The 25,738-nt window shown below is 39.6% G+C and overlaps 1 protein-coding gene across 1 annotated transcript in view; it reads right to left on the reverse strand.

Annotated features, from left to right (window-relative positions):
- TAB2 (TGF-beta activated kinase 1 (MAP3K7) binding protein 2) overlaps nt 1-24,072 on the reverse strand; it is a 60,563-nt gene extending 36,491 nt beyond the window's left edge. Inside the window, exon 1 of the mRNA XM_058021150.1 lies at nt 24,023-24,072. The gene's annotated coding sequence lies outside the window, so the exon portion shown is untranslated. The remainder of the gene's footprint in view (nt 1-24,022) is intronic.
- Between the last annotated feature and the right edge of the window lie 1,666 nt (nt 24,073-25,738).

A 25,738-nucleotide genomic window follows, 5' to 3' on the forward strand; every position in this document is an offset into this window, starting at 1 on the left:
CTCAAGGCTGTCAGATGCACCCTCACAAGTGCTGAAGAGAAAGAATAATCACATCCTACAGCATGCTGCCTATGCTATTGCTTATGTGCACTTCAAAAAGCCCTTTTGCTTATCCTTCAACAAGTTGACTTACTGAGAAGTACATATTGAGAAGCCCATTCACAGCTGCTGTTTAAAAGATGCTTTTTTAAAAACAAGGTTAATTAACTTGATGTTTTTACAGTGATTTTGCACCAGAAGTTGTATTACAGATCAAGTAAAGCTAGGTATCTAATAAAAAGCAGTAACTGGCACAGAAATACTTTTTCTCTACTTTTACATGTATAATACACATATCTCCTACATCTCACTCTTCCACAGAACACAGAGAAAACCATTCAGATTTGACATCTGCCTACATAAGAAGTGGGGGAAAACACACAGAGAGAAATTAAAGTTATGGATCTGAATAAGCTAGGAAGAAGAGCAACAGGAAAAATTATGGACCTCAGTGCAATTTCTGACACTGAGTCCAAATTAAATTCAAAATCTGTGCCAAGTATTTGTTACTGTTGGGCTCTATGCAAATCCTTAATCAGTAGCTTCTGTGAGTCCCAACACTTCTTTCCCAGACCTTTAGATCCCTCTCCACTAACTAGATGCTTACATACCTCGGTGGAATTTGGTTCCATTTGAGTAAGACTTATTTTTTTTTTAGCCCAGACACATGTCTTCTCTAGACATCACAGAGAACACATTTAAATATTTGAAACTGAAATTTTAAAATGCCAAACTTCTTAATGCCAAAAATCAAAGCCACCGCTAACGTTATTTGCACAGCAGGAAAGTTTTGATGCCAGTACAGAGAGTGGAAAAGCTTTTTCAATATCATATACTGAAGTTCAGAAAAAATTGTCAAGCTCCAAATCTTCCCATGTCATCACAGCTGGTAGATCTTGTTCTGCCTTCCTGAGAAAATGCAGGATGGCCATCAATTGGCTATAAGAACAGTAAGCCTTGCAAATGGAAAAGCATATAAGTATCAAAAAGGGCTAATGTGAGTTGCTACTGGCACCAGTTATTATGAAATTAAGGAAAAAATAAAAATCCAAACCAAAACCAAATGTTTTCAGATGGACTTCTTGATTTTCCCCTCACTGCCCTGAAAAGCAGCTCCTCACCAACAAGGAATGGAAACTGCTACACTTTCCATAAAACAGAAGTTACCACCATGTTGCAAATAAATGGTTAGTTATTTTAAATGAGGCGGTAGAGTTAATTCCTTACGTGGAAATAAAAAAGAAGATTAAAAATATTTTAAATGCTCTGGTTTCCTCTTATCCTATTATTACCCTATAATTCCAGAGGGTCTACTCATTAGTCTAAAGACCGTCATAAAATCCCTTTTGATCATTACACAAGAAGTCCTTAGAACAAAAGTTTGAATGTCCTTCTACTTTACCCTAAAAGCTATGTTCAAGCTGTAAAAAATGTCAGTGATCTGTCACTGGAAATGCTGTATCCTCATTTTGACACTGTCAGGGTACTCTTTTGTACATCTTCAAAAAGCAGTTCCCTCGGTGACTGAACCACTGAGGAGCCCTTTCCCCCACTATTATCATGCAGTAGTTTTAATAGCACTGACCAAGACATCTTTACCCTTTCACTGAGAGGCACAGAGGACAGACACAGCAGGTAAGGTGTGACAGTAACCAACTGAATCACACTGGGACAAATTCTCAAGACATCACAGAAAGAATTCTGACCATACTGTGCCCTTTTACATCAATGAGAGTTAGATATGCTTACAATGCATGACTGATTTTAGGCTTCCAAAGAAGGCACTGAAGTTGTCATAATACAACACAGGTTATAATAAATAAATTAGTAAATCTAGAGCCATTTAACTTCACGGTGTTAAAGTATATTCTGAAATATTTTCACTTCTTTCATTGTTTCAGCTATAGTAAAATCAATCCCTTTTTATCGGCAGTGAATCCTAACAGGGTTGATAGCTCAGTCAAAAGAACCCTAAATGCCACCAACATCACCAACCTGAGAGGCCTTGTATCTTTCAGGAACAAAACAAAACATATTCTAGAACAATAAAAGCTTCTGTCAACACTCCATTTCAGGCATATGAATTTACAATGAGGAATTATGAAATGCTTCTATGCCTGAGTTAATAGTAAAATTAGTATGTGTAGGAGTAGAATAAAACATATCCTACCCACTATAATGTTTCATAGCAAAAACTCATCTAACAATTAATTACTTAAAACTCTACAATATATGTAACTTGCCTTTTAAGAAAAGTATTCCTTGTATCTCAATTCATAAGAGATACAAAAAAAGCTTTTCCTGTAACTTAAAATTCCATAAAGAAAATTCCATTACGAACAACACTGGATGTTAGAAATGTATTTCTTATAGATTCAGCAAAGGAAACCACTATTAATTATAGTGAAATGCATTGCCCATACTCCTTTTTCCAACATCAGAGGAAATTCTGCATGAGTTGTCTTTACAGCTTCCCAACTACTGCATAATTTTCTCAAATATCAGTGACTGGAACAATTTCACTCCAGCACAGATCAGTAAGCTTACCCTTATATTAAAATTTCTCTTCAGTGCATAGGAAAGCTACAAACAGTCAGCAAAAAAAACCTGTCTACAAAGAACAGATTTGTGCTTCCTTTCCAAGCCACAAAATGTAGAAGTTTAGGAGCTGCTCCCCCCCCCCCCCCCCCCCACTTTAATGAAACCTTAAACTCTGCATAATTAGAAAAAGCTCTTTGCAGTTGTTGCCATAGGGACAGTGAACTCTTAAAGGAATACACAAAGCACAAATTTCTACTGTAACATCATCTTTGATTTCTCAATTGATTTGTAATTGCTCAACTTTAACATTATATGATAAATACACAATTACATATATGGGTATTTGTAAATGGAATTGGGTAGAAGGCATTACAAAGACTCACTATCAAATGAAATAAATGAAACTGTTTTACAGCCACACAAGAGCTCAGGTATCTGCCAACTTAGAGAGTAAAAACCATGAAATACTGCAGCATTTTTTTTTAAATCCTAGAAATATACTGTTAGGCACACATGGCTAAAGGAAGCCCACCTTAGCAGAATGATACCTGTATACAAAGAAATGTAATATCAGCTCTTTTATTGTACACTGTATACTATGCATGCCAGTGTGCAGAAATACAAGATTTAAAAGTAAAGCATCACAAAATTCTAACTAACTAGTCCGAGTAAGGGAAAATACTTGCCTTCCCCCTCACCCATTTATAACATGAGACTGAGAACTGAAGCTGAATTTAAAATTATTAAAAAATCCAATCAGAAATGAAATTAAAAAATTGAATTGTGTGTGTACAGGACACTTGACAAGCAACACGAAAGCCAAAGTATCAGGACAAAGAATGAAAGCATTTTTATGCTTTCTTTCCCAAGGGGACCCATAGCTACAAAGATTCAGCAAAGACCCACAGATACATAAGAAGGAATTATTATTCATAGCATATTATCTCCTGAAATCTTAAATCTGTTCTTCAGATCTTTAAGTTTCTTATCACATCTACTAAAACACTGTGAATTTCATTGCTTCTAGGACTTTCTGTTGCTCTCATCTTCAAAAATAAAGGCTGAATGAACTGCGGGAACACCAGTATTTTTGAAGATGGAAGCGACTATCTCAGCATTGCATATATTCCAAGCAGACAGCATTAAAAAGCAGAGGATGTCTTCATTTTACAGTTCTTCAATTTTCTAATGATCCATAGTAGTTCAAATCAGTTTATATAAACAGTAACAAATTTTACACAGAACTGTCAAGACAGGTTTTATAGACATATTTTGCCAACATAAATACATCAGAGCAAACCCCACAATTATAATTTTCTCCATTCCACAGTCAAACCATGCTAATAAAAGCTGTATCTATGTGAAGAATATTTTGCCAGCATAGTACAACTGTACCTAGAACACACAGATTAAGCTATAGTTTCATAACACTTTTTCCACTACAGTACCAGCTTAAGCAGTCCTCATTCCTCAGCTGTGCTGGCACAACTGTTTGTGCAGCTGAGCAGTGAGGCCGGTCAGGGAATCAATCCAGGTTAAAAATAATATTTTTCTGATGGTAAATTCCACAATCTGCTTTGCTGCAAAGCCACCTGGCACATTAACTAGTTACACCAGCACAACTGAGGGGCAAGGCAGGAATAAGAAGCTAAGGTCAGGACAGCCCATGCCAGTGCTGAATGGAAAGAAATGCTCATGAAACTACACTCTTGGTCTTTAAATGTTTTGGCATTCCCGGATTAAGTGCATTATCCAACTACCACAGAATAAAAGGGAATACTAACTACTACCTTACAAGTATGTTTTAAAAAAGAAATAAAAAGGAGGTTTCCACCTACTTTTGAAGAAATTCAATGCAAGGGTTACAAGAAATTCTCTTCGAAACTCATTTAAAACAGAAGTTTCAAACTGCCTCCCCCCATTCCCTCACCATGACAATTTCCTGTCTGTGGAAGAAGTGTATTTTATCATTTACTGATTCTTTCACTTGTTCACACACAAAACTTGATCTTGGATCTCCATCCTGCAGAAAAAGGGGCAAAATGTAACTGCATTTGTCCTCTTAAATCCTAGGCAATGGAAAAGGAGGGGAAAATAAACTGTTAACTATAATTGGAACAACTGTCTACAGCCCCTTTGTATGGAAGAAAATTATCTCTGCTCTGATACAGTAACAAGAATAAAACAATACAACTCACCTCACAATATTGGCTATCCTATTTCTGTAAGGGCTACATCCCAGCTCCTTGGGAAGATTTTAAGCTTCCGTAGCAAAAGGACAGGACTTTCCTTCTGTTAGTGATCCACTGTGCTCTAAGTTTATTCAAAAAGCTGTCTACCAGGCCATGAAAAGGGATGAACTCTTGTTGGCTGTGCTCTATTGATATAAGCACTGTCTATCCTGGGCACAGGCTATTGGCATACAAATACTCAGGTTTACAACTACACGGATAAAGCTTCCTGACAGAAGCTGGTTTAGATCATGTTGGCATGGCATGGAGCCATACTCTACACACACAGGGAGCACAATTTGTGTCTCACACTCAAAAGAAGCATCTCTGGCACACAACCTTCTACTTCCAGCTGGTTACAGCCCAATTTTTGAGAGAATTGCGGTTAATATTGAAAGAAAACAAGCTTTTACTTTATCTTAAAAGGAAAAAACCACTAATCCTGGAAACATTCTATTATTTTGTTTTATACCTGATGCACACATACATATTTCACACTTAGGCAAGTCTCTGAACACACATCAGAAAAGTCAATAAATTAAATGTATCATTCCAACCATTTAAATTTAAAATATATCAAGGAGCTATATCCCACTTTTGTAGCTTCTTTCTATGAAATTGCTTCAAAGCATCCATGAGACATTTTTACCGCTATTAACTTAAAGAATAAATGTATTTTTTCACCTGTTAACTTCAAATGTTTATCATCAGATTTAATTCAAGATACAGTTCAGAATTTTTGCTAAGAAATACTGTAATTGAAGAATAAGCCATATAATACTGATTTGGAAGAATTTTTATCACCAAGTACACACTGTACTCTATCCAGTCATGGCTGGGCAGGGTACTTCTTAGAAATGTGCCATGAGGAACAAGCCTTGTTTAGTATTTTGATTCTTTATTTACCTCCCAACAGATACTACAATATGGCAAACCAGTAACAAGATACATGAAAACCTGTGGACTCTGGACTAATGAAAAAAAACCAAAACCAAGACAAACCTTAAGCAGGAACGACTCTAGTGTCAAACACAAACACAGGCTTAATTAAGTTTAAGACAGAAGTCTCCTCTCACCTGAATACAACTTAGCACAGGATCAGTCACGTTGGAAGGCACCACAGGGTCATCTGGTCCCATCTCCCTGCTCAGGCAGGATCATCCTAGACCACACAGCACAGGATGGCATCCAGATGGTTTTTGAATGGCACCAGGAGTGAGACTCCACCACCTCTCTGGGCAATTGATTCCAATGCTCAGTCACCCTCACTGTAAAGTTCTTCTTCATGTTCAGGTGGAACTTCCTCTACATCACTTTCTGCCCTTTGCCTCTTGCTCTATTGCTTATCCCCTCCCAGGAGTTAAGGTTGTGCACTTCCAGTTTTAAAAAAACTAGCCAGAAGCATGCACTTCTTCAGCAATTAAGAAACACAAAAGAATAATAAGCAGTGCATTTGTCAGACCTTGCCCAAATGACCCCAAACTACCGACCATCCTGTGGTATAACTACAGGAGCCCATATCACGAAGGCAACACTACACTGAAGTTCTGAGACAGCAGTCTGGCTTCTCATCTGGTCTGAACACCCCTCTTCAGGGGTCAAGTTTCACTGCATTACTGTTACAGTATAAATTCTGATAAAATCATGGTCAAACTGTAACCTGTGGGAGCCCATAAATATACTTCCTTTAGGTACTTCTTCTAGCACCTTACCTGGTCTTGTATTACTCTGATACAGAGTAATGAATTTTGATGTGACCCAATATTTCACCCTACGCACATACTACCTGTTCACCTTGCACAAAAAGTACACAGTTTATTTAAAAATACACATTTCCCCATACATATGTCTCACTGTACCATTACAGTAACACAGACAGGCTTAACCCAGACCTTCTCAGAAGATCCTACAATGAGTAGCTGAGCAAACAACAGCAGCCTGCTGTCACTCAGAGGGGCTCCTTTCTAAACACCACTCCAGAGCTCTTTTGACAAGTGTCCTGCACCACATCTTGTTATACAAAGGTCTGAGAAAAATAGTTTAACAGTCACTATTATTATTATTATCTATTAAAAGCTAGCAAGCTACCTTCAGTGAAGTTTCTTCATCTATTTATCATTTACCAGCCATTTTTCCATGCCCTCACACCCCCAAGTCAGCCCAGCTCAACAGGTTGCTGCTGCCACCTGCTGTAAAGAGAGCTTTACTCTTCTTTCTCCATCACAAAACCTCTCCTGAACCTTCTGCTCACTGGACACTTGAAAAGGGGAAGTCCATTTGCTAGGTGATCAGAAAGGGACTATCTGGCAGTCTGAACTTGTAGCAAATGGAGCTGGTTAGAAGAGGTACCTGAGAAGTGCCAATCCAAGCCCACGTGTAGGGGAAGATACACTTCTTTTGCTAACAGGAGGGAATTCTTAGACTGGCACTCTATTATTTCCAGTGACAGGAACAAGCAGAATGACTGCTGCACTCTCAAAGCCAACCAGCATGATGCTTGTTATAAATAAAGCCACCTACTGTTATCATCAACAAAACTAACCATGTCAATGTTGCTTACAGAAATCATAAAAAAGTTGATTTCTCCAATCCACTATTTTCACACACACATTTAAAGACACTAGGGCCTTTGAAAATAAAGCTCTTAGCTGACTTTAGGCACCTTCTAGAATTCTTGGTCTTGTATCCCTTTGCAATGAAAATCCAGTCTGAAGTACTGAATTAATCTGAAGTAAAGACCACACATACTTGATTTTAAGCTTTCAGTGCATCTCCAGGGAGCTGAAACAAACGACTCCATTGTTAGCAACTCAGCTAATACCCATCAGTCTGGTAAAAGAGCAGAAAAACAATTCATCTGTCCACTAAATTCCTTCAAATTTGACTTAAGCCTCCTGAAGTTGCAAGTGAAGTAAGGCATGAAGCATAAACAAAGTAACTGAGTTGTACAGGTATCTGGTAATTCATAAAGATAACAACTTCCAGAGTGCCATGGCGATGCATTAGCCTAGACTGGTACTGCATCACTCAATTGTGAAAGCTCCTCAGAGCACCAAACATTCCATTGGGTAGTTTTACATTTTTTAACTTTATAACAAATGTCATTTTAGATTAATTGTAGTCATCAGCAGCATGAAGCTTGCTGGAACTCTTTGGAATTCCAGTTTTAAAAGTAAGAAGCAGTCATCAATATAGACAACCACATATAAATGGGCTCTGGTTTTCTGGAAGACTTCAGAAGAAAGTCAAAGAAGAAAGAAAGAAATTCTTATCAGTACAATTTATTTTCCTTTCTTTCACTTTGTTTTATTCAAAATAATCAGACATTATGCCACCTATGTTCTTCAGTCTCGAAGGACAGAAGACTGAGGTTTAAGAATATTGAAATTCTAACTTCAGTACTGGGCAAGCACCATGCAGCTCATTGCAAAACCACCGAAGTTTCTTCTCCTACTTATTTTTGTCATTTCTTCAGGCCCATTCTGCCAGGGAACAATAAAATGTATTCAGAAACCAACACTTTAATTACCCTATATTCCTTTTTGTCTAATCTCATATCTGTTAAAGAGCAATCTTCCCACAGTCAGCAAGACCAAACCAGGTAAAGATGTAGTGTGAAATAGGTCTGGGAATGTAGGATGGAAGAAAATGCTAAAACAGGTATAGAAAGAACACAGCGCAGATTCCCTTGTAGAACACTCAGGTAAATCAAGAAAGGAGGAGAAAGGTCCTGAGAAACAACCCACTAATGAAAAAAAAAATCTTGCATAGCAGATAACCAGTTTAAACAGCAGATCTTTGGAAAGGGACAGATGAGTCAATAATGCCTACTACAAACAGGCTTTGACTACCCTCTGTTGAATTCCTTTAAAATATATTGCTACAAATCCTATCAAGTATTGTATCAAACTGCAACATTCTCAACACAAAAGTCCATATGCCTGCCTACAGTGACTTGCTGATCCGGTTCTTAGCAATTTCATCTGCTCTTGAAAGGTAAGTTTTACTGCCTGCTCTGATAAAATTTTTATCTACCTAAAAACATAAGACTACAGCAGAGTAAGACTCAAACCTCAGGCTCTCCTCCCTCTAATTGCAATAATTTTCAACATCGTAATTTTCATTCTTTAAGTCCAGGCTGCCAAGAGAAAACTGCTACCTACATGAAGCTGCACCTTTGCATTTTGCATGTTGGGGATAATAAAAACAAGAAAGTCCCTTTTTCTGCCAAGGAAAAAAGTAATCACACATGATCCTAACCAAGAAAAGAGGAGTAAAAAATTCAGACCAGATTATCAGAAAACACTTCCCCATGCACACACAGACTCATGTTCCTCACTCACTATTTGCTCAAATAAAATCAAACGCCTGCTTTTTATGCATGACATTAAAGGTAAAAACCCAAGTACCTGAAAGCTATAATCATGGTCCCTTAACAAAGCAAAGACACTTACAACATCACTCTCCCTAACAGCTGAAGAAAAATTAAAGGAAAAAAAAACAACTTCTCCCTTATGAACATCTGCGCAAGTTGGGCTTCTTAAAAAAAAAAAAAAAAGTTAAAATATTGGTGGCAAGAAACTACCAATTCCTTTAACTCATTTAAAAAGTGCAGAAATTCAATTAAGAGATTCAATGAATTATTTAAGCCTAACTGAAAACCACTTTGTTCAGAATATCCAGGCAGAAAATTAGGTTCTCAAGCTTTTCAAAGAAAATAGCCTCTTGCTTGTCCTAATGATTCACACAGACCATATTTCCTTTGCTCAAGAGCATCTTCAACTAAAATGCTTCAGATTACAGATAAAACCCATTTCAAAACACTCACAACTACACTTCAATCCAGAAAACAAAGACAGCATACCAAAATGTATATGTGTCACGGTGTAAATTTTTCATCATACTGAAAGGCAGAAGTGAAAGAAAATCATGTTTTTTGCTAAGGCAAAAATTTTGATTGCATGGAAAATGATTGGCTAAGGCAATCAGTCATATGCTTCTCTCATTTTAATAAAATATAAAGCAGATTTGTTCCAACAGAGGCAAATCATTTTGGTTATTTAAAGGATTTGAGGACATCTCCACCCAAGAGTTTATTCATACAGGTCATCTTTTGAGAACAGCAAGCTCAAAGATACAGTAATAACCAAACAAACAATTAAAAGATATGCTTGATTGAATAGAACAGATCTTCAGTTTCACGCATGGCTGTACTTCACTTCACCCATATTTTCCTGAGAAAATGACTACAATTACTAAAGAAAATTCCTTGAATTTTTCCTGCAGGCTTCTAATCCAAAATAAACTCTCCTTTTTTCATTTTGGCATGCTTTAAAATTTTTGCAATTACATGTGGAACTGGGACAGTAGGACAAGTCTCAAGGAATCATCAAATGCAAATCTCTCACTCTCCTCTGGCATGACCACCAATACCTTGTCCTGCACACTCCAAAATGGTGAAATCTCTTATGGTTAACTCCCATTCCATAGAGGTGAGTAGGTGAAAAGAGGCTAATGAGCAAAGAAAAATATCCACCCACTCTTTGGAAGTACACCAATCATTTTGAAAACACTTGCACTTTTCATAATATAATGACATTATTTATCACTAACAAAGAGTCAAAACAGTAAAATGTGTGCCCACTATCAGACACTCGAGTACTCCTTAGAAAGCTCCGTGGTCCTAATTCCCACAGAAACAGATGCAAGCAGAATGAAAGGTCTGAAGGAGCTGGGCCAAGGAATATGTAGTTAGATAACCAGGCTGCCAAGTACCATGAGCTCCAATTTCCCTCCTGTTCCCTAAAGATAAACCAAGTAACTACAGGACAACTTCTACTTCCTTCTCATTGACATTTGTGACTCACCTTGAGAAACATCTCAGTTTATTTCACGAGCTTTGAGATTTGTTTTAATTTCCCAGCAACCCTCATGGTACTGTCTCCTGATCAAGGAGCACAGTGGATTGTGTCTCACACACGCTTTCACTTCTGGGCTGATTGAATACTTTCCTTTACTTCTGGGCTGGCTCAGTATTTTCTTTTCCATTCTTCCACCCATTACAAAACTCAAACAATTTCTTTAATTGATGGGAGAGGTGCCACTGGTAAATCCAGTATTTGCGTAAATACCTACCCAGACTGTCAACAAAATAAATTCCTTTTTCATCTTAATCAAGGATTTCACTTGTTTACCAACATATCCTTTACTTATAATATTTTAATGACAGTAAGGCTGGGTATTTCAGCCACTCCCTAAAATGCTGTTCCAAACCAATTCAATACTGCCACTGTCATTCCTCCTGTTCTCAGGCATGCATTCCCCCTCTCCCCCCCCTCCTGTGAGTGCCCAATTCTGGTACTCATCTGATTCTCCAGCAAGCCAGTTCATGGAGCAAAATCAGAACAAGGAATAATGTCATGTTAATTCTTTGCTAGTTTAGCTTTGAGTCAGATTAATGTCAGGGTGAACACAGGGAAAGAAGCAGAGCAAACTTACACTGATCTACAAATCACACCCTTAACATTTCCTAAGGACAGTCTTGGAGACGGGAGAAAAATCAAGGTTCTCTTCAACACTAAATCAGACTTTTCTGATTTTACATTATCTTAGCACTAGAATAAACATTGAAAAAGTTAAAAACCTAGCCCAATCAGACAAAGCTGCTTCTGGCAGCTGTTACAAACAAGCAACAATGTAGGCCTGTAGGATAAGAGAAGGAGGAAACACACAAGTTCTAGAGAAGCTATACAAAGGGTAAATAACAGCAAACCACTTCCTTCAATTGATAGCAGCTATAATTGGAAACAACTCTGTCAAAACACAGCACCTGAACTTACAGGCAGCAGAGAAGTTTCAGAAAGATTGGCAGGACAACACCAAAAGAGAACCTCCCACCAAGAGTTAGTGAAGAAAAGACCTTTAGCTATTTAACACATTATGACAAGCAAAAAAAATTGGCCACAGAACTCCCCTTTTCTGACAATCCTCTTCTCTAGAAGGTCAACTGAGATCCTTAGATATAAAGGGTGTCCATATTAGGAAGAGACTCACAGCTGGGCTGCCATAGTTTTAGGCTAACAAAGCTTTACTTTGTATCTGCAGTTATCTTCACCTGTGAAACTACACTGGCAGAAATCCCTGCGGTAATAGTGGAGGACTTTTGACAGCTGCCAGAAAAAAGGGGGAAAAGAAAGGGTGAAGTGTGGTAATGGAAAACTAGTTGCTGTTTTCTCTTTCTTCTCTATTAGTTCCCAAACCAACACATATAAGGACAAACCCAAGAGCATCACTGCAATATCTGGGAGGAAGCCTCTAGTTTCCACTTATTTTCTGCCAAATTGTAGTAGAAGAAAATAAACAAAAATCCAGCCAAAAACCTCCACCAACACTAAGATGAGGTAACAGACACTGATAGGCATGAGTCAAATAGAAATACTCATGGTGGTGCCCATACAACTTGGTTTTCTTGTTGCTTTTCTTCCAAGGCCCTATCTGATGCCCAAGTAGAGAAAGTAACAGACAGATATCTAAGCCACTATTCCTCTAGCTCCCAGTTAGCTTCCCATACTTATCTTCTAGAATAAGATTTAGATTTCTCATCAAGAAATTGATAATAGATAATTTTTAAAATTGCTATTTCTGTAGGTTCCTCATATTTCACTATGAACTGTCTTCAAGGAAGATAAGAGTGCCAGTTGTTCTCCATCCTTTTGTTAAGGAAAGGAAAATGTGATCACTGCACTTGCTATTATGTAAGGGACTAATACCACTGATCTTTTTTTCTGCATTTTACTCCCCACAAGGCTGGGGGAAGGCGATTAACAAGGAAAGGGGAGAGGAAAGCCAGGAAGAGCTGAAATGTCTCCAGCATTCACAGCTTCTCAGTACCTATTGTTTCCTGCTGTTACAACCTTTAAAAGACAACTACTAACCCTTTTACAAAGTAACCCATCATCTACGTTTTTCCTACCTTAAACTAAAATTCCTTACAAGAACCCTGTCAACAGATACATACTAACAAGACAACTAGCTACGCTAAAGGAAAAAACTAAGTAACCTGCTCTGAAAAAGGCGGACAAGGGAAAAGTAACAGGAAAGCTGAGAAAGAAAAGATGCCTCATGGCACCAGGAAAGTAAAGAGCTTTCAGCCTTCTAAGGTCTTCCACTTTTTCACATCACTTGGGAAGAAAAAGAATCCAACGGCAGTAGTAAGTTTTACACAAGGCTAAAATTCACATAAAAAATCCAGAGGACTTGCAATTAAGATTTTGTCCTTGTGTGATCCCTATTCCGAGCCCTCTCTGTAAACCATGGACAGACAAGCAGAAGAGAAGTGTAGAAATAAGCAATTTCTACTCAGATTTTGACTTCCCACTGTGTTTTCTGGGTATTGTCTGGATATATTTACTGGATATTAATATCAGCTGACAGCCTTTTATTAAGGAAAAAAAAAGGAGGAAAATATAAAAAGTACATACAATTAAGAAGAACTGTTAAACCTCAATGTTTCTATTCTAATCAGAGATATAGCCAGAGATTGTGTATTTTCAGGAATCTAAAGAAAGCAGAGAACTCATTTTATGAAAATAAATATTAAACAAGAGCATGGTGAAAAAGTATCTCTGCTAGTCTGGATATCTCTGCACAGCTTTGACATACTAATACATTTCTTGCATTTGCAACAAAGATAAGAGGCCTGTTAATAGAAGTAGACCGACTTTTGAAAGATAAAATGAACAGTGTCACACAGATAAAGCAGCAAAGGATTTGTAACTATTTAGCTCTGTATTTCACAAGAATTCCATTTTTACTTATCCCAATTTTTCTAATGTTTGTCCTGCTAAAACAATAAGCTATAGGTTACAGGCAGCATTCTTTAAAGGCAGGCATAATTAAAAAATGCAAATGGATACTTTTCAGAGGAACTGGCAAGAACCAATGTATTAAAAAAAAAACACCTCATGCTTTAATATTGTGATATCACCACCATTTCCCCCATAAATAAACAGCAAAGTACTATTCCTTCCAATTACATTCTAACAAGAGGTTCAGAAAGGATGATAAAGTAGTGACAACAAATTTTTAAGTTCATAAGGCAAACAAAGCTGCACTGCTAGGCTTCTCCTAAAACAATTTAAAATCCCAGTCAATCCATACATACCAAAAAACAAAGCTACAGCAGCAGAGAAGGTGGCAATAGTAAACCAAAATGAGAAAGGGCTTTTGAAAGCAGTGAATTCGACAGTCTGCACAATCACTGCAGGCATTCTGCAGCATTCATTGACATGACAGTGTAAGGTGATGACTTGCCCTTATCACAAACAGGCAGCAGCTTGAAGTCACACAGACAATGCTGAAATACTGTTTTGTCCAAGACTCTGAAAAACTTCAAACATAAAGACAAATTTCTTTTACCTAACAAGATTCCATGCTAGTATAACTCTGAATATTTTTCTAGATGATGTATTCCTCTGAAACTATATTATGTTGAGGCAAGTTGAAGGTCTCAATCTCATTTGCGTTGGCAAGAATTTCCTCACTCATTGATGGGGAGTGGAAAAATCCTTCCAGAGAGCTGTCCCTGGCTCTGCACTGAAGAAACATAAGCTTCAGTTTGGCCTGTTCTTTTGGCTGGTTTCAACAGGAAGGAAGCCTGTAGCTTCATCAACTCTGCTAACTCCATTAGGTGGTACTTGAAGATACTCTCTTGTCACAGCAATACTACTGGCAACCAAAATCCCTAAGAAATCAAGCAAAACCAATATAATAAACACAAGCAAGAAAACACAAGAGAAAGCACAGCCTAAGCTTTAGCTTGAAGAAGTTGTTGGTATCTGCCAGCCAAGAATGTGAACATGCAGGCCAGATTAGCAACTACTGCTGAGTTCCAAAGTCCATTCAAAATCTGCAACTGAAAGAAAGAGAACACCTACACACTACTTTTAATTAACCCATCTTTAAATGAAGATTTTTATTCATGAATATGTTTGAATAGCAGATTATAATTTAAGAGATTCACTAGTTTTGTCTTATAACCACTAAAGGTTATAAAAGGCTCCAACTCCAACAAATAATGCTCCCTTGTAGTACACAGGCAAAGCATGAACATCATTACAAAACATCTGTTTTGCTATCCTAATTTAGCCACATTTTTCCTCAAGAGTTCAACAAGTGCTGCACCTTTCCTCTCAATCTTTCTCTTTCCATATTTTACATAACTCGTTGCACTTACACTTACCTATTAGCCACACTTTGACTAGTTTCAGTGGAACCTGAATTTCCTACTGCACTGCAAAACTGAACTACAGCATTTAAAGATCAGAAAACCTTAGTAAAAACCTTTCTTACTGACAAAGAGAAGACTGCTAGGATTCTTGCAGGCACCATCACTTAAAGCTAATTTAAAATACAGCTGTTGAAAGCATTTAAGACTCCTTGATTATGTGCAGATAAAAGGAAAAAACTACTGTTAGCACCTTTCATCCAGGTAGGTCACTAGTGAAGATTTTAGTGGTAGAATCCACATATATGTGTTCTGTGGTGAAGTTAGTTGAACTAATTAAATTAGTTCAACTTATGAAGTTAGTTCTACTTTTTGAAGGGCTAGCTTTTAATTTACACCATTTCAGTATTTCAGCTGGTGACTGTGAACAGCTGCAGTGCCACAGTGAGTAAGGATGAATCCTTGAGCAGGTCTTATTTCTCTTCATAGGACCACTCTCAGGTCTACACTTTCATCATCCACAATACCAGCTTAATTAACTCTTATTTCTTCTATGTATCTATTCTCCTGCTTTTTCTACCATATCTCAGAAAAACCTATTTGTGGGCTCTGAGGAAAGGATGGCAAGTCCATGCCCTGTCACTGATGTAGTACAGAACAACCCCCTCAGTGTGAAGTTACAGGAGGCCACCAGACTGATCCAGCAGCTCCTCGGCACCCAGGACTTATTCTCAGCCCAGGAGATCACCTAAGTTTAACAGCAATTTGGTTCATTTTCTAACCACCCATACAGAAACTGCCCTGGCTCACAGACAGATGAGGCCAGAACAAGGGAGCAGCTGCTTGTGTCAGTGAAAGCAGTCTTCTCTGTTCAGTCACAGCAAAATATGGCCCCTGATGCTCATGAACACTTTGTGTTCTTCCATTTTTTACTCTAAACCTCCTATCTCAAAGCCATTTTTTATATTACTTCAAGAGCAATTAATGTATGAAGAATACTGACAAAATAGCGAAAGCAGTCCTTTCATGGCAGCTAAGGCTATTTTTGTATCAATAAACCAAAACAACTCACTCAACATTGCAGCTCTTCCAGAAAAGCAGCACCATTCTGCACACGTGACCACACTACACCTCCAATCTCTGCATGCAGACTGCTGCACCATGGAAGGATGACACTTTCATCCATCCAAACCATGCAGCCATCCTTGGTACCTTTCCCAACTTTGACAAAACCAATAGCATCAGAACAGCCAAGATACCACACTGTCAAACTGATATTTTTCCTCCACAGCATGTGTATGAGAGCCCTACTGGCAGAAACTGTATTTCCTTTTGATCTGGAAACCACAGGGGTTTTCAGCCCCATGCAGGGGAAAGAAGAAACAATTAATGGGTATTTTCTCTGAACCTTGCTGCTTAACACAGGAGACTGGAAAGAACAGGAATTTCCACAATTCAAACGACAGCTTTCACCTGCTGCTGATAATTTATTTTATTCTCCCTCGCCAGATATTGTGGAAGAGGAACAAAAAAAGTGTTGCACTTTACACATGGAAAAGAAAGATCAACATGTGCTTCTTGTAGAGGCACAAAAACTGACCCTCTAGCAACTTTTTTTACATATATGTTCATACTAAGTTTTAACTCAGATAAAAATCAAAATTAAATATGTATTTTTAAGAAGTTGCTTGTGGTCAAATTTTCCTTGTATTCAACTCATTTTCTGAAGAAATAAGATGTTCTTATTCAGAGTGAAGCCCCAAGTGTGTCACAGATGGGATCCACTCTGATAACCTTCAACTCTCAGCTTTGATACACCAACTTCTACCCTAAGCAGCTACCAATGAATACAAGCTAGTGAGAGTCTAACTCAAGCAATGTCATACCTCTTCTATGAGTTTTCCAGGCAAATATTAAAAGTAATGTCAAAACATCACTAAATGAATTACAGCTATCAAAGACAGTTTTAATTAATTTTTAAAGACTGGAACAATTTTAAAATTACCAGAGAACTAAAAGGCCTAATAAATGAAAGATAAAAATACTTTGCTAAATGTCTTTGTCTAATCCAATATATGTTCCTAGGTAAACAAATTCATTATTCATGGGACTGCAAACTCTTCTAGGACTGACTTATTTGATAAATATTTATACACTGCCTTGCACAAAAGGGCCTAATACACATTAAACTCCAGTCAATACAATATAATAATCTGGTATTGGCAGTTATTAAGTAAGACAGTTTTAAATACACAACTTTTTGCATACAAAATAATCTTATCCTCATTTACCAAAGACAAGAGTGGTACTTAAAAAAAAAAAAAAAGGAGAGAGCAAGACACCAGATTTTTTTACTGTTTTGTACTTATCAACCTAAAATGCCTTTACAAGCACACTTTTGCTGAGCCCCTGGAGATTGTCTGTTCCCAGGCTTAAGGCTGTTAGACTTAAGAAGGCTCTTTGGGAAAGATAACCTACTATTCCCTTTGAAAAACAAATGCTTGTTCAACAAATGGAAGTTGCAGTTTGAACCAGTTGAGTGACTAGAAAGAAATCCAAGTACAGAACTCAGAATTTTTTTTCTATCATTCTCTCAGGAAAGCCTAAATGAAGCAGGGGCAAACTTAGCAATGATACTGTGAAGAAGAGACAAAACGGGAATGAAATGACAAGTGCTGAAGGAGTCTCTTAAGAAAGATTAGAACAAAAAGAATGGCAAAGTCATGTATAAACAAGAGGGCACTAATGCTTCAGCTATAAAGTATACATCAGCATGCCTAGGCAAGGTAAATGGAGAGGATACAAATGACCTGATTTCCTCTTTTCTAGCTCCCATACAAATATGATACAATGTCAGTAAAGTGGTTGAAGGAAATAAATTCTGCATGACACAGATATTTCAAAGAGTAAAGAAAAAATAAACAGAAAAACTATGAATGCTGTAAAAAGACAGGAGAGTACTGCAAAGAGATGTGAAGCACCACAGATGCAGGGAGGGGCAATCTCAGCTCTTAAGACTTTAAACACAACATGAATCAACAAAAGATGCAATTACAGACCACACCGTACAACTTAAATATTTCTTTAATTGTGCCTTTCCCCTCTATATATAGGTGAAACAGTTAATTTTTTTCTGCCTGGGGAAATCAGGCTTAGGACTTATACATGGAAAGACTTTTCTGCATTTCTAGCCTTCAGTACAAAACAGAAATCAATTTCCAGAACACAGAAAGCTTCAAGAGAGATGATTTATCTGAATGTACATGTCACTCACAGCTTCTGAGGCATCAGATCAGTAACTAATGTCTGTGGTGTAGTTAAATTTTGAAACATACTGTATTTTTTTAGTTACTTTACTAAACCTGTCTCATTTACCCTGTTAAAAAGGGCATTTGGAGAACATGCTGATAAACTGATGGATCAACATGGGATTTTTACACACAGTGTAATTTCCTTTGAAAAATGCATTCTAAAGCCCTAGCTTTGACAGTCTCTAAGAGTTACTCCCTAAACATATTTATGCTTGATCTTTCCACAAGTCACTTACAAAAACACCTGATAACAGGAAAGTATATTCATGAAAAATAAAGACAGGCTGCAGCAAATAAAATTAAACGGTTGCTGTTAAAGAGTATTTCCCATCTGCCAGTGATTTCTTACACACTTTTACTAGCATTGTGGACAAAAGAGAGGTGTACCAGGCAAATACTTATTTCTAGACTCAAAAAACTCCATAAAATCTTTAGTCTGTAATAAATCTATATTAAAAAACAAGTAATTTCAGACTTACTAAAACAATTTGATACTACCATGGCTCACCTTCACAAATAAATCAGGGAGTGCATCACATGTACCATTGCATGCAACAGCCGACAGAGACATGACTGAAGTGTACTTCCACCATGCAACCAACATGTAAGTCACATTATCTAAAGAAACTCTACCTCTACATGATGCAACAGTAAAATAATGTTTTTGATGGTGTATTTTGAGAAAAACATGTATGTCTTACACACTTACATAACTCCTCCCTTACTCATGCACATTCTTGCCCTGTGCTGCTTCACACACTGTGCCAGTCTGGGCACTCCTGTTGAATCAGACTCACACAAACACAAGAGCAGCCACAGCTCAAGAGACTCTGTCATGAATGGAAGCAACAGTATCACCAAATTTTTTTTTTCAGTCTTCATCTTCTTAAGAACCTACTTAAATGTGATTTTTGTTCAGGATGCTGTCCCAGACAGTGCAGAAGTAATCAAGCCCCGCTTCCCACAGATTTCTCTGTGTCTCAGCCATGCCCTTGTGCTCCAATCAGTCACATTCCACCTCTATCCCAGACATCCATTATCTTACCACTCTCTCCCAAGCACTGGCCACAATACACTTAACCTCCCACATCCTCCAACTACTGACTGGAGAAAGGAGTACAGCACTTCATACCTGGTTCTTACCCCTCAGACAACGGGGAGCTAAGTACAGGTAACTGCTAAATTCATGCAAAACTTTCCCCTAAAGAGATGATCTTAATGAAGCCATCAACTTTAACGAGTTTAATTTTTGTTCAACATTATTATAATGTAAAACCTTTCACACCTTGACCCTTGGCTAATTTCTCTGCTGAAATTTTGATGAGCTCAAAATTTACTGAGACACAAGATTAAATGAAATATGATTGCTCAAGATTTGTGACTTTAGAAAAGCAAATTAAAGAGAGTTAATCACTACACAAATATACAAAACCAGCAACTATTTCTTAAAAAACCCTACAAAAAATAGGTGCATCTCAACATTTTATCCACAAGAGAACAGCTGATTCTGAACTCCCAAACTGCAAAAAATTATTTTCTAGCATGTCCAATTAACTAAGGCTTCTTAAAGAAATTGCATTTATGTGTTTTGCTTGTCCTTTTAATAACTACTTGCATCCTCTGATTATTTTCAAGTGCATTTTAAAGGAATACAAAATCCCACAGATAAAAAGGGTTCTACAACTTCTGTGAAAACTGGCAGCTTTGTAGAAAAATAGTAACTTGAATTCATGCTTTCAATGAGAGTAAAAGCAGGTTCAATTCTGCTTGCTCCATTGGCAGCCCCAGAAGACCAGCCAGCCAGCACCAGATTTGATTAATTCTGGAACAAGCATAAGATACTTTGCATTGAAGTGGTAATCTACCTTAAGTAAATCATCAAAGCAGTGAGCATATAAAGTGGCTTTGTCCTATTTTTGGCAAATTCTAGCAAACCTAACAATATGACTACAAGGTGTACAGTCCTGGTTGCTTGGGTGATCACTTCTAAAAAACTCACATATACAACCTACATTTTTCTTCTGCCATGGAGTATTCCTAAGGTAATGATTTTTAAACACTAAAGGGATAACAAGGTTTAAATCCATGCTGAAACACTGATTTTTAAATAATGGAAAAATTAAATTCTGTTCATAGTACAACCCCAATCTGAATGAGTTTTAAACCACTCATCACTAAAGACAGCGAAATCTGATCTTCATCTGTGCTTAGAATAGAAAAGAGCTACTCATTTTGCACATTGCTACAAAAATTGATTCCACATAGCATTTTTCTAAGAGTAGAATGCATATTTCAAACAAAAAAAAAAGTATTTGTGTGGTAAAATTGTCTGACTAGGTATTAACTTACAATTTTTTTAGCACATTACCAAATTACGCTTGACTTCTTGCAACCAACAAAAAAAACCCCTAATACATTCTAAAAATATTATGTATTTAAGTATTCCTTAACTGCACCTATGGCAGCAAGAATATAGCAAGTGATGCCGTTCATTCAGCAATGGTCATGTTCCAAGAATATCGTGATACTACACACAAACCCCACAGATCTTTTAACTTTACTTATGTCAAACTATTTCACTTGGTTTCACTAGAATTCAATTACTACCAATTAAGGAACACCACCTAAAGGCAGTGTAACAGAAACCAGAAAATTCAGTAAATGTCTGTAGAGCATTTGTAGTAACTTTTTGATTGAGAGTTTTACTTACTGATCAGTTCAATAAAAATAAATTCCTAATTTTATTATAATTAGGATAAATGTCTACAAAAACTTCTGTCAGGGAAAGCATCAATATTATGTCAGTGATTTTTTGCTAAGCATTCTCAAGAGAGGGTGAAACTGAAACAACTATTACACTGAAAAATGCCTAATGACATTGGAAAGTTTATAAAAAAATATTATCCAATATGACAGTTTTCTTGCTTTCACAGTTGCATTTAAATTTGTGAAATCCAAACCAGACCAGGTTGCAAAGAAGGGTTCAAGATGCCTTGGAGCATCCAACAGCATTTCTCCTCCTTGAAACAGAAAGCACACACTTGCCCATTTGAGATAACCTACTACACCAATGAAGTGAGAAAACCCAACTTGAATCACTGTATACATTCGTGGTAAAAAAGTTACCTTTCATGTCAAACATTTAAATATTTGAGTTTTGAATACAGCTTTAAAAAAATCCAGTTCTGAATCACTGGAATTTTTGTTCTGTTTTCTGTAAAAGCACCAACAGTAACATGGTTCAGCATTCCGCTTGCAGCAGTTCAGAAAAGATCAGCCTGATCCCGCAGTCCTAAATTTACAGTCATTTCATAAACTTGAGGTCACGTCTCACCAACTTATTTCTTCCAGTGTTTCCAACCATGGAGATCATGATAAGGAAGGCAGCACTTGCAACAGGATGAACAGTAACATAGCTTTATGTTTCAAAATACACTCAAACAAAGAACTAGTTCGCCAATAGCTCTTTAAGCTATAATAGCTATAAGCTATAATATAAAATATTCTGGCAAGAATATTTTTTTTTTCTGAGAATAATCTCTCGAACAGATGACAGGTTTAATTCTACAAGACTCAAAAAACACAGAGTTACCTATAACACCAAAAACCATTATAAAACAACACAAGACCTTGGCCTTCAAAGCAACGCCATGGTGCAGAAAACCACTATCTTCTTCTGTTCTGTCACTGCTGGAAAAGAGAAGTTTCCACAGGACACTGTCATAGGAAGAGTGCCCATTTTCAAGAATTGTATTATTGTATCAGCACACACAAAGGAAGAGTAGAAACGTTTGACTTCTCTTGTATTGAGAAAGATAATGGTTTGCATTTCACAAAGATGTGAAAAGCTGGCATAAGCAAGGGTAGCATAGCACAGCATAGCAAGATGGCACTGCTCCCACAGGTAATGATAGGGATGATCTTTATCAAGTATCTGAAACACAAAATTGGGATGACCCAGACTGAGTACCTCCCCCAACCACCTTCCTTGCCTCTTCCCCTTTGGAGGCTCTCTCCCCTGTGAAGCAACACGAGAAAAACCACCCTGGTCTTCTCAGTTTTTACAGGAAATTGAGACTCAACTGAGGCTTCATTCTGCTGCAGCACAAATCAAGGTACTATCTACAGTTAAGAATACTGAAGTTTAACACATGGATCACAGTCACAACTGACTTAAGTTTTCATTTAAAATGGAGAGCAGGACTCACTGAAGCTGATGACATGTCTCTCCTAAGTCAGTGGAACTTCCCTCTTGCCAAAAGCAGGTATCAGCATATAATTACAATTGTAATTACATACAGTTACAACAGTATAGGCAAAGAACAAATAATTGAAATTTGTATGTGAAACACAAATGCCCAATTATCTGGCAAATCAATAGCTAAGCTGAAAATTATTCCTGATTTCAGCAAATTGTAGCCAATAGTGAATATAATGCTATTGCTACAGCATCATTAGCCCTCCTTATAAAGTAGTGTACAAGCAGTACCATTTTGGTGGGTAAAATCATGACATGAACTAATTTGAACAGTCTAAGACTCTATCTGACTTATGCTGATGTTTAGAAGGCATATATGAGAGTATTGAAAATTATGTGCAGCACCATTTCCAGCGTTCTACAGGTGAACTTCAGAAACTGCTTTATCAAGTCTGTATCAGATATCCTAAACTTATGACTAGAAATCCACATCTGAAACCCACTCCTTGCTAACAAGCATCCCTATGGAATTCCTTTTTTATGTATGTGCTTTCCATCATTAATACAGAAACACAAGTCTTGGGAACAAACCAGGCCCTGCCGAGCCACCAGGCACAGCACAAAGAACACCAGATTTCTGCCCTGAAGGCCTTGCCTACTTCTAACAGGACTGAGCATTCAGACTTTCATACGAGCCTTCCAATGAATGAGACAGAGTACTACACACCTCCGCAGAGCGTTCCCACGTCTCTCAGAGGGACAAAACAGAAAAAGGGAAGAAAACGAGAAGCGCTATGCATCTCCCCTCTGCAAAACCCCTCTTATCAGAGCCACTTCAAGAATGTCTACTCGACAACTAAATTGACTCGAATAATGGAAACCAACGTCCCAAATATACTATATATGGAATCGAGCCCAGCCAGCCCCCGCAAAGACACGGGGCACCAAAACCTCCCACCTCAGACATTCGGGTACTCATCCTCAAATGGCGGAGTCGCGCCCGGCGCACTCACACCTGTCACCTGCCAGGCGCCGCGCCAGCCCCTCCCTCTCTCTCCTCTCTCTCCCCCTCCCTCCCGCGGCCAGGCGAGCCCGCTGGCAGCTCCCGCCCCTCCCCGGGTCGCCGCAGCCCCCCGATCCCTCCCGGCGTCGGGAAGCTCCAGCGACTCGCGAAGGAAAATAAGTTTCCATCTCTCTCCGAACGCCCCGCTGCGCGGAGCCTTCCCGTCGCCGCTCGCCCACCCCGCCCCAGCACGCCGGCAGGAGCGGGGTGCCGGGGCTGCTCCCTCCCCTCGCACAGGCCTTCCCCGTCTTCCTCACCCTGGCACAGCCCGGGGCGCGCTGAGCGGCCGCGGAAGCCCCGGGCCCCCCGCCCCTGCCGGCCCCCCGCGCCTCTCCCTGCAGCCCCCCGGGGATGGGACCAGGAAACCGGCCCGGGGAGCCGCCACCAGGCCCGTCTCGGCGGGGTCAGCCTTACCCTGCTGCCGCTTCTCCTCCTCCTCCTCCTCCTCCTCCTCCGCCGCCGCCTCCCCCACCACCACGGCAGCAGCCGCCGCCACTACCGCCGCCACTACCGCCACCAGCGCCGCCGCCGCCTCCGCCCGGCAGGGGGGACCCCGCCGACCCGACCCTCTCCGCAGCCTCCCGCCGCCGCCGTTCCGCTCCGCGGGGGGAGGAGGCGGAGGAAGGAGGAGTAGGAGGAAGGAGGGCAGGGGGGTCCGTGCTGCCGCGGCGGCGGGCGGGGAGGGCTGGGGCTGGGTGAGGGTGTGCGTGCGGTGGCTGTGGCGGCGCCGCTCCCGCTCAGCCGGAGCCGCCGCTGGGGCCGCGCGCCGCTCCCGGCCCCCTCCCCCCGCGCTCTCTGCGCTCCGAATCAAAATAGAGCGACAATATGGCGGCGGCGGCCCCAGCATCGCGAGACCGCGCCGCGAGCGCTAACGGGGATGCGCCGCGCGCCAATGGGCGCCGGGGCGGGCGTGGGGGGTGGGGGGGGGAGGGGGGGTGCGCGGGCGGTGCCTCCGCCGGCTCCGCCCTCAGGGCGGGGCGCGAGCGGGAGCGGGAGCGGGGCCGCCGCCTCAGAACCGGGACCCCGGCGGGACCGCCCCGGGACACCGGGATGAGCGGGAGCTTACAGCGGCTCCTTCCGGGAGAGGGGGAAGCGGCGGTGGCGCGTAGGTGGGCTGCCCGCCTGGAAAGCAAGCAGGGTGTGAATGGGCTGGGGAAGGAAGGGCAGCATCTGCAAAAGGACAAAAAAATCCTAGGAAAATTAATATTAATTAAGCCCTCTTCCTCCCGCCCCCCCCCCCTAGTTTATAAACAAAACGGTTATTTCGAGGGAATTGCCAGACGCTTTCTCTCAGAAATAGGAGTGCTTACTCCACATTACTCAGAGTACGTGATTTCCATCATCCCTCTGAGGTAGAGCTCTGGTTAATCATCTCCCAAAAATGCCGCCAGGCGAACGGGGCCCGGTATGCTGGTGAATCCCTCTTCCCCTCTCAGCCCCACCAATACCCTGGCTCAGACCACAATATGCATGCTTAATTGTAGTGGGTCCAAGTAGGTCTTTATATTTCGGTAATTTGGGAAGTTTCAGCTTCAATGTAAAGACAACTTTCTCATTAAAAACATCCAGTAAATCAGTTGAGTTTCAGAGTTGTGATACCTTACACTATCTACTCCTTATTCTTCCTATATTTGCTTTCTTCCTGCATCTCTTGAATCATCCTCCTTCATCCCTGCAGTGAGCAGGTGCTGCCCATATTGTATAACAATAGTCCATCCATCCATCCATCCATCCATCCATCCATCCATCCATCCATCCATCCATCCATCCATCTTTGCGTAAACTTACTTGAAAAAATACAGACACAAAAGTCAAACACAGAAATAATTTTAAAGTAATCTTTATTATTTATAGCAGAAAGAAATTGCCTGAAGCCCTGTAACCTAGAATGGGACCTGGAAAGGAATGGGATGTGCTGAAGCTTTCAGGTTTTCCCACACAGTGGGACTAGGCTGGAATCAACAGAGAGAAAGGTTTTCTCCGCCACCTTGATTCCCAGAGGCACCAGTGATTTCCCACAGATGCCAGTGTGTGAAGGGTACTACAAAATGGGCAGGCCATAATCATCTCAAACCTTAAAACTATCCCTTGCACTATCCATTTCAGTGGTGTGACAAGAGAGAGCTGCAC

The sequence above is a fragment of the Melospiza georgiana genome, chromosome 3 (assembly GCF_028018845.1).
Source record: "Melospiza georgiana isolate bMelGeo1 chromosome 3, bMelGeo1.pri, whole genome shotgun sequence".
NCBI lineage: Eukaryota > Metazoa > Chordata > Aves > Passeriformes > Passerellidae > Melospiza > Melospiza georgiana.